Here is a 15,130-nt window from a genome sequence, read left to right on the forward strand (position 1 = left end):
TCTGATTTGGCAGAGTTTCTACAGCTGGATGCCCTTCCTAACGCCAACCACTCAGAGAGTGTAGTGGGTGCTTTTACGTGTCACCCGCACGAAAACGGCCACGCTCGAAATGGTGTCTTTTATGTGCCACCCGCACAAGCCAGTCCAGGGGCACTGGCAACGATCTCGCTCGAAAATCCTACAGGAGCCAGTCAGGCGGTACTGGCAACGGCCACGCTCAAAATGGTGCATCTCATGTGCCACCCGCACAAGAACCAGTCCAGGGGCACTGGCAACGATCTTACTTGGCTTGCCGGGTCTTCTCACGCACAGCCCATTTCCAAAGGTCTCGGTCCGTAGTCATCGCCTCGGTGAGGCCCAATGTACGAAGGTCTTGCCTCACCACCTCAGCCCAGGTCTTCCTGGGCCTACCTCTTCCACGGGTTCCCTCAACTGTTAGGGTGTGGCACTTTTTCACGCAGCTATCCTCCTCCATTCTCACCACATGTCCATACCAGCGCAATCGTCTCTCTTGCACGCCACAACTGATGCTTCTAATGTTCAGCTTTTCTCTCAAGATACTTACACTCTGACGGGTATTCACATTGACATTACACATCCAACGGAGCATACTGGCTTCATTCCTTGCGAGCTTACGTATGTCCAATGTTAAAATTTAGGTATTTAAATATTTTCTTTATTGGTAAGACTGTTGTTGTTGCTGTTTGTTCCTTCTGAAGCCATGTCTGGTTCATAATGGCTGGTTTCCTGGTTTCATTTCACCTGGATAGGATGTTGGTTCATCGCAGGTGATCTGCTAGATGTACCCCAGTGTCACTGATGACATGTGCTGTTCTCTCAATAATAATAATAATAATAATAATAATAATAACAATAAGGAAATAAAGTATTAACAAACAAGATTAATTTTGTTATTTTCTAATCTTTAATTTCTGCAATAATACTTTTTCTAAACCTAACATCGGAGCTTCAAATGCCATCGAACCCAAAAATGCAACCATAAACGTGACTCCAAGACAACCTAGAAACAGGAACACCTGAAGAGGAGAGAGAATGATAGATATGATGGAAAATAGTAAAATAAGGATTAGAATGAATTAACAATAAAGGATCTTATGATAAAACATGGATGTTATATATCATCATCGTCTTGCGTCTTATTTCTATGCTGGCAGGGGTTGGATGATTTGACAGGAGCTGACAAGGCTGGAGAGCTGAACCAGATTCCAGTTGTCTGTTTTGGTAGATTTCTATGGCTGGATGCCCTTCCTGATGTCAATCATTTTACAGAGTATACTATATATATGTATAGATATATATATATATATGTGTGTGTGTGTTTGTGTGTCTGTGTTTGTCCCCCCCCACCGCAACCACTTGACAACTGGTGTTGGTGTTTACATCCTCAAAGACACAAAATAAGCACCAGGCTATTCTGGTAAGAAAGCTTAGCAAGAGCCTATGTATACATTTTAATTAAAATATATTTCGTTTTTGCTAGATTAGATTTGTTTCATTAAATTACCAAATTTCTCCTCAAAGGTTAAATCCACATTTTCCTATCCTGCCCCCACCCAGAATATTTTCTTCCATTCCATAATTCGGTATAGTGTACCATGGTGTACATTTAAAGACTGGCTTTTGTTTTTTCAATCAATAAAATCCACGTGCATCTCTCGGTTTCAAAGTTGTCGCAGTGTTTCTGTCATGTGCTGTGAAAAAGGGGTTTGTGATATGAGGGATCTCGGATTATACAATACTGCTTCAGACAAACCTATCCAACCCATGAGCCTGGGGAAGAAGAGGTGATGAGGAAGACATGGAAAGGTAGGCACACTCTTATATATATATATATACACACACACATTTAGGCATACATACATACACACACACACACATGCATGCAGACTTACACATATATGGAGTCATACAGACACACACCAATAAACACATACACACTGATAGATTCATAATATACACACACACACACACATCTAGGTATACAGACGAGCATACAAAGGCATACATACACACAGACACTGCTAGATTCATAATATATACACACACATCTAGGCATAAACTGATGTTCATAGACACACAAATATTCAGACATGAAGACCTACAAACACACTGCTAGATTCATATTATATTCACACATATGGAGACATACAGATACACACACACTACTAGATTCATACTATATACATACATCCACTCCTAGCTTCTTAATATATACACACAAGCACATACATACACACACCTACAAACATATGGAGACACACAAGACAGATAAATACATATTGCTAGATTCATAATATATACACACATATGGAGACGTACAGACACTCACACTACTAGATTCATAATATATACACACACAAACTGATGTTCATAGACACACAAATATTCAGACATGAAGATCTACAAACAAACTGCTAGATTCATAATATATACACACATATGGAGACGTACAGACACTCACACTGATAGATTCATAATATATACACACACAAATTGATGTTCATAGACACACAAATATTCAGACACGAAGATCTACAAACAAACTGCTAGATTCATAATATATTCACACCTACACACATATGGAGACATACACACACTGCTAGATTTGTAATATATACACACACACACTAATGTTCATAGACACATATGGAGACATACACTACTAGATTCATAATATATACACACAAGCACACACTGCTAGATTCATAATATATATAGACAAACATGGAGACATACAGACACACTACTAGATTCATAATATATACACACACATACATACATACTGCTAGATTCATAATATATACACACAAGCACATACATACACTGCTAGATTCATAATATATACATACATACACACTGATGTTCATAGACACATGGAGACATACAGACAGATTCATAATATATACATACACACTACTAGATTCATAATATATACATACACACTGCTAGATTAATAATATATACATACATACAGATGTTCATAGACACTACTAGATTCATAATATATACAAACAGATGTTCATAGATACATATGCAGACATACAGACAGATTCATAATATATATATATATATACATACTGCTAGATTTATAATATATACACACAAGCACATACATACATTACTAGATTCATAATATATACACAGACAAAGAGGCCCACAACCACACATACAAAATACTTGAGTAAAATTTACTACAACCAATATTTGGGGAATTTCTTTTCCATTTTATTAACATTATTAATATCATTATTATTACCACTTTTTTAATGTTTTTTACTTAATTGATTTTTTGTTGCCAGTTAGTTTTTTGTGTGCTTGTTCATTGTGTGTACATCTATATATAAACAAATACATGTATATGCACAATAAATATACATTCACGTGTATACATACATTTTGTATGTATATATACACGTTTCTATATATCTATGTACATTATACATATATAGTCAAGCAATCAAAATGTTGTTTTTCTTACATTTTAAGTCTGTAATTGTCTTATTCTTGGCTGTTTATAATTCATGAGTATGTATATATATATATATATATATATATATATATATATATATATATATGTCTGTGTGTAATTCCTTCTCAACACTTTTTTTTTTTATTCATTTACTCCCTGTCATCAACAAAACACACATGCATTCATACAAGATGTCTTCTTGGTTTTCTGTTTTAAGCTTTTTTTATATTCTTCTCCAGATCAATTTGTTGCACTCCATCGGTGGTTGTTTGGAGAGACCAAATTCCTAGGCAGTTGCTTGTAGATGTGGGGTGGTTTCATTACGTCAGGCAACTCCGGAGGACTGGACAAAGAAGTTAGTTCAAGAGCTTCAAATTCACCGTCTGCTGATAAGTTCCTGGCTCTGAGTAAAAGAAAATACAAGAGGATCAGTTAATTATGATTAATTTATTTAACAGAAAGAAGCCTTCGACACTCTGCTCTTTAGAAAAGAGAAGGAATGACACTATTATATATGTATATATATAATGTTTCAATAAAGAGGAAAAAAACAATATTCGGTATTATTTATACACCATTACACATATTTCATTTACTAAAAAATTTATATATTTAGAGACAGACAGAAGAATCCAATAAAGATAAGAAAACTCAATTAAGTTTGTTCATCATTCTATCAATAAACAGAGAAAGAGCTAAATTTTTGCCTTGTTTATGTGTTCTACTATCATCATCATCGTTTAACGTCCGCTTTCCATGCTAGCATGGGTTGGACGATTTGACTGAGGACTGGTGAAACCGGATGGCAACACCAGGCTCCAGTCTGATTTGGCAGAGTTTCTACAGCTGGATGCCCTTCCTAACGCCAACCACTCAGAGAGTGTAGTGGGTGCTTTTACGTGTCACCCGCACGAAAACGGCCACGCTCGAAATGGTGTCTTTTATGTGCCACCCGCACAAGCCAGTCCAGGGGCACTGGCAACGATCTCGCTCGAAAATCCTACAGGAGCCAGTCAGGCGGTACTGGCAACGGCCACGCTCAACGGTACTGGCAACATATATATAATAAATTGAACAATTATAAATTCAATTTAAATATTTTATACAAACAAATGACACATCTCATAAATTACAGCTGTTTCATTAATAAATTAAATATGTAATGATACTTAAATATTGTATATATATGTATATCTATCTATCATCATCATCATCATCATCGTTTAACGTCCGCTTTCCATGCTAGCATGGGTTGGACGATTTGACTGAGGACTGGTGAAACCGGATGGCAACACCAGGCTCCAGTCTGATTTGGCAGAGTTTCTACAGCTGGATGCCCTTCCTAACGCCAACCACTCAGAGAGTGTAGTGGGTGCTTTTACGTGTCACCCGCACGAAAACGGCCACGCTCGAAATGGTGTCTTTTATGTGCCACCCGCACAAGCCAGTCCAGGGGCACTGGCAACGATCTCGCTCGAAAATCCTACAGGAGCCAGTCAGGCGGTACTGGCAACGGCCACGCTCAAAATGGTGCATCTCATGTGCCACCCGCACAAGAACCAGTCCAGGGGCACTGGCAACGATCTTACTTGGCTTGCCGGGTCTTCTCACGCACAGCCCATTTCCAAAGGTCTCGGTCCGTAGTCATCGCCTCGGTGAGGCCCAATGTACGAAGGTCTTGCCTCACCACCTCAGCCCAGGTCTTCCTGGGCCTACCTCTTCCACGGGTTCCCTCAACTGTTAGGGTGTGGCACTTTTTCACGCAGCTATCCTCCTCCATTCTCACCACATGTCCATACCAGCGCAATCGTCTCTCTTGCACGCCACAACTGATGCTTCTAATGTTCAGCTTTTCTCATGTATATGTATATATATATATAATTGTTATTTATTAATTCTATTATTAATTGACGATTCTCTGCCCTTATTCTTGTATATATATATATATATATATATATATATATATATATATATATATATATATATATATATTATATATATATATATATATATATATATATATATATATATATATATATATATATATATATATATAAAATATATATATATATTTATATATATAATATATTTATATATATCTAATAATAATATTTACAGGTAAAAACTCAATTAAAATGAATTTATAAAAAATTAAATTGAGCTTTACAGATTAAAATATATAGTTTTAGGGAAAAGAACCAAATTTCATGAACTCATAAATGAAAATCCACTATCACATAAAGAAAAATTAATGATTAAAAGCACAATAAATTAGTCAGAGAGACGAGACATGCAACATAAAGAATATTTCCCTTCATCAGTTGTCCCATCTACTCCGTGTTTCGAAGGAACAGTCGTTCTAGCAAAGCAAATTGAATAAAATTTGAAATTTTTTTGCGGAAGGTGAAAGTGTCAACAAGAACAGGACAGTCAAAACAAGCAATAAGGGTTGTTAGGCCAAGACGATAGAAAAATTATTATTATTTTTTTGAACGCTAGTAGACATGAATGAGAGAAGAGACAGAAAAATCATGTATTCTCTATAAGAAGCCAGTGGATAGAAAGAAAGAATCCCTTTCATCGCGTGTCAGGTGGGAGAGAAAAACAGAAAGGATGAAGAACAAGAGAGATAGACAGGGAAGTAGTAGAGTGCGCAAAGTAATTATTAAGATAAAACTTACTTGGAGGAAGATGCATGGTGTTCTATCATATAATAATATATGCACATATCCATAAATATATGTACATACCTACATCTATATGTATGCATATATGTGTACAGGACATCACAAAAAAACGTTAAACACAAGAAGAAAACAAGCCTTTTTTTTAACAACATATATACAGTGGGGGGAAATAAATATTCGTACATGTCAAAATTCTTTATTTATTTAATTTCTAATGAACATAAATGAGATATACCAATACTATATTTGCATAAACTAATAAATTATAGCAACTAATGAATTTATATGCAATTATAAATATTTAGGGGTGAAAAAACTATTTGTACAGAATAAGTTTACGAGTTTCTATGCCACAAAATACTGTTAAAATAATATTTTTTTTACTAGAACTTTCTCGTTTGTTCCAATAATCTTATCAGTGGTCATTTTTAAGTATCAAAACGCTAGATTCTTCATTCAGCACTGAGACAACAGAAAGTGGTGTCGTAATAATGGGGAAAAGTAAAGAACTCACAAATTCAGTGAAAAACTTAATTATTGAACAATGGAAAGCAGGTAAAAGTTACAGGAAAATATCAGAGACCCTTCGTATTCCATTTTCTACCATATCTTCATTTATTCAAAGATATAAAAAATTGGGAACTGTTGAAAACAGAATAAAATCTGCTGTATCGAAAAAAAACGCAATGATCACCAGAAAGGAATAGCAAGAAGATTTGTTAATTTCAGGGACTAATGTTACACTATGAACTGAAGTCATGTTCTTCTAGAAAAACTCCACTGTTGACTAAAAGACATAGAGATGCTTATGAACATAAAGATAAATCTGATACATTCTGGGAAAAGGTTCTATGGACAGACGAGTCGAAAATTGAATTGTTTGGACGAAATTCGTGTAGCCATGTTTGGAGGTGGCAACATCATTGTGTAGGGGTGTTTCTCTGCAAATAGCACTGGCAATTTACATGTGATAGATGGTAGAATGATGTACCAAAATATTTCGAACAATAATTTATGGGACTCTGTAGAAAAGCTCCAGCTTTGTGAAGGGTGGGTTTTACAACAGGATAACGACCCTAAGCACACAGCCAAATCTACCAAAAATGGATTGTCAATCACAATATAAAATTATTAGAATGACCAAGGCAGTCACCAGACTTGAACTCCATTGAAAATTAAAACTCATTCAAGAGCCCCAACGTGTATTCCAAATTTGGAGAAAATTTGTCAAGAAGAATGGGAAAAAATTCCTAAAGAAACATGCGAGTCATCGATTAAGAACTACAAGAAGAGATTGGTTAAAGTGGAACTGAATAATGGTTATGTTACGAAGTATTAAATCAGAATTATCAGTTATTTATGTTCTGTAGGAATACTTTTTTTCACCCCTAAATATTTATATTTGTATATAAATTCATAAGTGACTATAATTTATTAGTTTCTCGTGCATATTCTTAGTTTATGTAGGTGTATGCAAATATAGTATTGGTATATCCCATTTATGTTCATTAGAAATTAAATAAATAAAGAATTTTGACATGTACGAATATTTATTCCCCACCACTGTATATATACGCTGGCCAAACTAAGTTTAAGACTGATGATGACAGTTCTATTCCTTCATTAATATATTTCTAACAAAATTGTTAGAATTTCTTTCTCTTTCCAATGATATAGGTGTTATATATCTATCTACAATTATCAATAATTTTAATGTGCAATTAATTCAAATGATTAGAAATAAGTTTAAGATAGTGCAAATCTATAAACCAAATGTGTGGTCGTATGGCTGGTCGTACTGCACTGTTTTGTTTAATAATTGAACATTTTTTATACACTAATTCGCTATGAGAAAGCGTCGTAGTCCTCCGTGAACATTAGCAAACAATTAGAATGCAGCAAAATGGCTTGTGTTCAAGCATGGAAGCCAAGAACAGAGAAAAACAGCAGTACAGAAGGGTGGGTAATGGTATGGGCCGTGTTCAGCAGCTTGGGCGTTGGTCCAATTGTTAAAGTTGATAGCAGACTGAATAGTGCAGGCTATCTGCAATTAGGAAATGAAAATCAGATGCCACCGGGATCTATTTTGCAGCAGGGCCCCATTCATAAGGCTAGGAAAGTTTTGCAATAATATGGTGGTTATTGAGTGGCCTTTGTAGAGAATTTGAATCTGATAGAAAATTTATGGAATTATGTTTCTAGAAGAGTTCATACAAAAAAAAAAAAAACACCCCAATAATCTCGTGCCAATTATATAATTTTATTGAAGGAATATGGCAGCTCATTTGTCAAACTCCATGTCCCATTGTTGTAAGGCCATAATTGAAAGTAATGGCTATGAAACTAGATATTAATAATAAATTGTTGTTTGTTGATCATTTGTACCATAAATTTTCAATTTAAACTAAATGATGTTGGTACAGCCTTAAATTCATTTTGTATTCAAACAGTAGATAGATATATAACACCTATATCATTGGAAAGAGAAAAAAATTCTACATAAACTGCAAAAAGTAAAATAATTTTATAGTTTTGTTAAAAATAAATTAATGGAGGAATAGAACTGTCATCCTTGGTCTTAAACTTATTTTGGCCAGTGGAATATGAAGCAACGAAACTTGCCAAAAATGAGGTCAGAATAGAGAATTCTTAATCAGCACTTTTCAGACAATTATGGTCCCTGTTAGTGAATCTGTTTTCATTCATGTGCCTTAACTACAGCACTAGAGAGCATTTTAGCTCTTATTTCTAGCAATGTAGGTGTTTCCTAACATTCTAGTCACATTTAGCAGCAATTATAATTCTCCTTTTTGGTGAAACATTGCAACCTTCTGTTATTTTTACACACACATACATACGTATATATATACATTTTGAATTAAATAAAATAAATACAGAAATTGCTTACCTGCAGCTTTAAAAGCGAGGTCAATTGTGGCCGGCGCTTGAGCTCGAGCAGAGCTACTGGTGTAGCCACAGTCGCTGAGGGTCTTGTTATCATCCAGGGCCTGCAAAAATAAACAAACAGATATAATAATAAAGTCACATCCCCACCTGTCTTTCTCTCTAATCACATTTGAGATTTAGTTTTATTGAGAGAAGTCTTTAATTTTGGTGGGGGTTTGTGCCAATGTTTACATCTTTACTGATATATATATACACACACACATCTACATATATTGGCAACAAGACATACATATACACACACACAAACTGAGTTTGACCACATATAAGTCACATTATTTAAAACTTAATATCAACAGGCAAAAACTGCCATGCTGCAACTCCCACCTATGCAAATATCAGGTATACATATATGCATGCATATCCTGATACCAGTACCCTGAGGGTATGTCCTGGCACTTCAGCACCATTTCTCATACTTAATCTCTCTGACTGGACTCACCAAGTATCTCCTTTGTAGCAAGACACCTGTTTCTGTCCCGCGGTCATGCCCGTCCTCTCAAAGCACTTCTGTCTTGCAAGTTACTTGATGACCCCTACTAGTGCTGGTGCATCCAACCACAAGAAAAAACCCTGACAAAACAGACAGTGAAGCCTGGCCCTAGTTTTCTAGCTTGCCAGCTCCTGTCAAACTATCCAACCCATGCCAGCATGGAAAATGGACGTTAAATGAAAATTATTTATATAAAGAAAATGGAGAAATCTGGATGAATAACAATTGATTTACACCAATTAATAATAACTGTTGTTCATCGATATTTCTCCATTTTCTGTTTTCTTCAAATTTTGATTCTTGATAAACTCATGTTTACCCTTGTCTTTACCTATAATTTATGAGCATAATATGCTTGCACATGGATGGCCAGCGTTAAACATAGGTAATACACCAGTAGTGTAATGGATATTTCTATCCCTTAGACGATTATTTTAACCTCTAACTCAGCTAGCCTTTTACATATAGACAGACAGATAGATAGATATACACATATATTGATATACTGCTTTTATTAGTGTAGAAGTAGCACAATTTTATCCTTGAGTTTAACCCCAAAAATATGGTATGCTGTGACTTATACATGTGCATGCACACATTCACATGCACAACACAAATACATTGCATTTCCCATCAGTTTTGGTCTATCAAATTCCACTGAGAAGCTCTTTGCCAAGACTATAAGAGAAGGCGGCACAGACCCATGGCACCACATACTGGAATTGAAGCCAGAAACATAAGGCTGTGAACTTCTGAACCACTGCCATACCCCCACTCCACACTCTGGTGTCATTATCATTAACACATTTTAGGCACAAGAATAGGTGAATGGTTAAGAAGTCTGCTTCTAAACAACGTGGTTTTAAGTTCAGTTCCACTGCATAGCACCATGGCTCTGGGCTAACCGAGGACTTGTGAGTGAATCTGGGACAAGGAAACTGAAAGAAACCTTTCATACACACTCACACAGAGTCCCACTGCGAGGAACATTGGACAAGTGTCCTCTATTAAAGCCAAGGGCTGACTCTAGCATTGTGAATGAATTTGGCAGATGGAAACTGAAAGAAGCCCATCATGTGTGTTGGGGTTCGTTTGTGCCTCTCCAAAAGTCATGAGACGACAAGTAATGATTTGAAATAAGAACTCCCTCAGCTGAGAAACAGATGAGGGTTAGCAACAGGAAGGGCATCCTTCTGTAAAACAACAAATACAGGTATTAAAATAATCTCTTCCTCTCTCCAGAGAATGTATTATAATTAGCAAATGGTAATTAAGACACCGACTCCACTTCAGATGAGAAGATAATCCAAAGAATCAGAAACTCTGCAAAGCTAAGATGCTATTAAGGAAAGTGAGAGAATTATTATCTGGAGATAAAGAGGACAATCAGGGTTACATGTTTCTACCTAAATAGCCAGCATCAGCACAGCAAAATTGTCCAGCATTCTCTCCAGTAGCCTACACACATTAAATGATGATGAAGAAACAGATATTGAGAGTTTCTTTGCTCCGAAAGCTGAAGAACTTTACTCTAAAGGGAACAACAATTTCCTAAATAGATGGGATTATGTTATCAATAATAAGAAGAACTAGTATCTTGATTAAATATATTAATTAAGATCAAAGAAGCATTTGTTGACTTCCCATCTTGAAATGCAACAGATGTGTATCCCTATACAAACATACATTTGAAATTAGAAAGCCTAGCTGTGAGAGAAACATTTAGAATGTAAGAGTAAGAAATCCCCAATCTGTCAAGGTGGACAGACACTTTGAATAAGAATTGACAAGGTCCTTGACAACCCGCCGAACTCGTGTCAACAAAGGAAATTAAATATAAAATTAAGAGAACGATAATCCTGCCATGCTGGAGTACCACCTTGAAGGGTTTAATCAAACAAATCAACCCAAGAATTTATCCTGTCTCTTATCTACTTGTATGATGGTGACATTTGTTTACACAATGTCAAGAGAAAGGGACACAAAGTACCCCCTCACCTATATATATATATTACACCATTGCCAGTGCCGCCTGACTGGCCTTCGTAGGGTTTTTGAGCGAGATTGTTGCCAGTGCCTCTGGACTGGCACTTGTGCGGGTGGCACATAAAAGACACCATTTCGAGCATGGCCGTTGCCAGTACCGCCTGACTGGCCTTCGTGCGGGTGACACGTAAAAGCACCCACTACACTCTTTGAGTGGTTGGCATTAGGAAGGGCATCCAGCTGTAGAAACTCTGCCAAATTAGACTGGAGCCTGGTGTAGCCATCCGGTTTCACCAGTCCTCAGTCAAATCGTCCAACCCATGCTAGCATGGAAAGCGGACGTTAAACGATGATGATGATATGCAAACCACCCACCCACTCATTTCTACTCAGCTTGAGCCTTGTGGCGCCACCTGGACACTTTATTGCCATTATCTATCTTTTGCAGCACCTACTGATCATTCTTTCTCTCTCATCTACTAGGTGCAATTAGCCATGCAGATCCCTCTACAAGACCCTGTTCTGACCTTCCTCCTCTCCCGCCACTTCTCGTGGTAATCCCTTTGTCCCCTAGCATGAAGCCCAACCACAAAAACCACCACCTCCACCAGTAGGGTTCATCATCCTGAAAACTGCTTTGTGACCTGTGAAGTGGTTGGCATTAAGAAGGGCATCCAGCCATAGAAACCACACTACTGGAGCGAAGGGGGGGGGGGGGTAAGTTGATTACATTGACCGCAGAAAGGATGAAAGACAAAGTGAACCTTTGAATTCAGAACATAAAGACAGAGAAAATGTTGCTAAACACTTTGCCTGGCACAGTGACATTTCTGTAAGCTCACCTTAATAATAATAATAATAATAATAATAATAATAATAATGCCAGGCCTGCATGACTGGCTCCCGTGCTGGTGGCACGTAAAAATAATTCACTACACTCTTGGAGTGGTTGGCGTTAGGAAGGGCATCCAGCTGTAGAAACTTTGCCAGATCAGATTGGAGCCTGGTGCAGCCTTCTGGCTCGCCGGCCCTCTGTCAAACCGTCCAACCCATGCCAGCATGGAAAGCGGACGTTAAACGATGATGATGAAGATGACGACACACACATATATATATATATATATAGAATGAGAGATTTAGTTCACTGGTACGAATAGGTACGCTACGTATGTGCTATAATTGGTCATCCTTTAGGTTCCATTTTCATAGCTGATGCTGGAAGTCAGGATCCGTAGTAGGTTATATACATATATATACAGGTGTGTGCGTCCTACAACTGAGTTTTTTGTCTTATTTACTCAAGTTTCATTAATTTCATATCATGTTTGTTTGTTTGCTTATAGTTTCAGCTTAGAGCTGCGGCCATGCTGGTGCACCGCTGCCAATTTTCTCTGAGCCTCTTTCATTTGGCCGAGATATTTTAATTTGTTTCTTTACATTTCTGATGTCTAGGGATGGATACTGATGCGTATTAGCGAGTTTTCTGGAGAATTTAAAAGGCAAATATTGCCTTATCTTGTCTTACTCATTTTGAAACCAGCCAAGTTTGTCCTTTACATGCTCAAAAAGAATTGGCGATAGTTTTCTTAAATTGTAATCAGATTATGTTATAATGTTTTAGAGTATTTAAAGAAGGTCATTTGCTTAGCTGATATAGTATATAAAAATTCCTCATTGTGCCCCACCCACCTAATGTATATGTGTGTGTATGTGCGTGTTATCAATGTTATCGGTCTTATACTTACATAGAAATAATTTTATCTATAGTTGGAGCAAGTTTCTCGTGGCTAGAAAGACAGGGGAAAGAGATACAAACAAACACAGACACACACACATACAGCAATGATACACATCGGTAAACACACATACAGTAGAGACAACACGTGTACACACAAACGCAGAGACAAACACACAGAGAATCAGACACACACACACACTCACAGAGACTGACAAACACACAGAGAATCAGACACACACAGAATCATACACAAACAATTATATATATATATATATGGAACATAAAACGATTATATATGTATATATATACTCTTTTACTTGTTTCAGTCTTTTTTTGACTGGCCATGCTGGAGCACTGCCTTTAGTCGAGCAAATCGACCCCAGGACTTATTCTATCGGTCTCGTTTGCCGAACCGCTAGGTTACGGGGTACGTAAACACACCAGCATCGGTTGTCAAGCGATGTTGGGGGTGGTGGTGGTGGTGGGGGACATAAACACACACATTACGGAAAAATTTGGATAAGTACTGTTTTTCACTTTGCTAAAGATTTTCTACTATTTGAAAATAATATGTATTCTTGTTTTTATACTATTCATTTGGTTCTTTATAGATTATTTTTAATAGATAACTTATTTAACACTAAATTATTTAGAAGTTATAGTTTCATTTCAACATAATATTAGAACTTCGATTTGAATAGTGTTGATATATTTTCGATTATTTTTTATTAATGATATTTGATTAGTAATTAGTCCTTATTGCTTATAATATCGTTAAAGGTTTTTTTTTTAATTAAAACTTTGTATATATATATAAAGTTTAATCTTTTATTCTTAATAATTTTTTCTTTCCTAATTTTTTCATTCATATTTTTATTCTTACGTTTGTAGAAATAAATAATCTTGTATTTTTCTATTATTCAATTGATTTTTAATTATAATTAAATAAACGTCTTTAGCTTTAAATAGTATAGCTTTAACTATTACACCGGTTAAATATGTACTAATTTTATCTTCATTATTATTTTAAACTTAAACTTCGTTCAACTTGTATTTAAAACAATGATAATTTATGTAAGATGTTTTTTGTATATAATATACATGTTATTATAATGGATGAAGGGAGGATTATAGAATGGTTATTATTTTGATATTTTGATATTTTTAATGATTTTTCTATCTTTATAAAATAAGTATTTCATATTAATTCATTTGGTACTTATTGTTGGTTGAGATATATATATCTAATTATTGTTCTACTTACGATCTGACGATTAGCTATATTTTTGAATAGAATTTATTTTCGATAATTTCAATTGATTTTAATCGATTTAAATTTCCTTTCTATTTGTAATCTTTTTATTATATTTATCTTATGATATTTACTTTACTTTATATTATACTCATTTATTGTGCTTTTAATTGTTAATTTTTCTATATGTGATAGTGGATTTTCATCGATGAGTTCTTGAAACTTGGTTATTTTCCCTAAAACTATATATTTTATATATATTTTATCTATAAAGCTCAATTTAATTTTAATTTTTTATAAATTGATTTTAATTGAGTTTTTACCTGTAATTTTGGATTTTGTCCCTATTATTATATATATATATATATATATATACATACGACAAAGTGACTTTTACCAACAATGTCAATGTTAAAATTTAAAAAGTCACTTTGTCTGTTAAATGGTGGTCGAGGTTTCAATTCCTTCCCAGTTTAGAATTATTATTTTACTTTTATTAATTTAAGTTGGCAACCCTTTA

The 15,130-nt window shown here is 35.5% G+C and overlaps 1 long non-coding RNA gene across 1 annotated transcript in view; it reads right to left on the minus strand.

Annotated features, from left to right (window-relative positions):
• Positions 1-906: 906 nt before the first annotated feature.
• LOC149130194 (uncharacterized) overlaps positions 907-15,130 on the minus strand; it is a 282,351-nt gene continuing 268,127 nt past the window's right edge. The window contains exons 3-4 of the long non-coding RNA XR_016239123.1: positions 9,086-9,185; positions 907-3,893 (exon numbers count right to left, since the gene is read on the minus strand). This is a non-coding gene — a long non-coding RNA (uncharacterized LOC149130194). The remainder of the gene's footprint in view (positions 3,894-9,085; positions 9,186-15,130) is intronic.

The sequence above is a fragment of the Octopus bimaculoides genome, chromosome 30, assembly GCF_046866305.1.
Source record: "Octopus bimaculoides isolate indiv1 chromosome 30, ASM4686630v1, whole genome shotgun sequence".
NCBI lineage: Eukaryota > Metazoa > Mollusca > Cephalopoda > Octopoda > Octopodidae > Octopus > Octopus bimaculoides.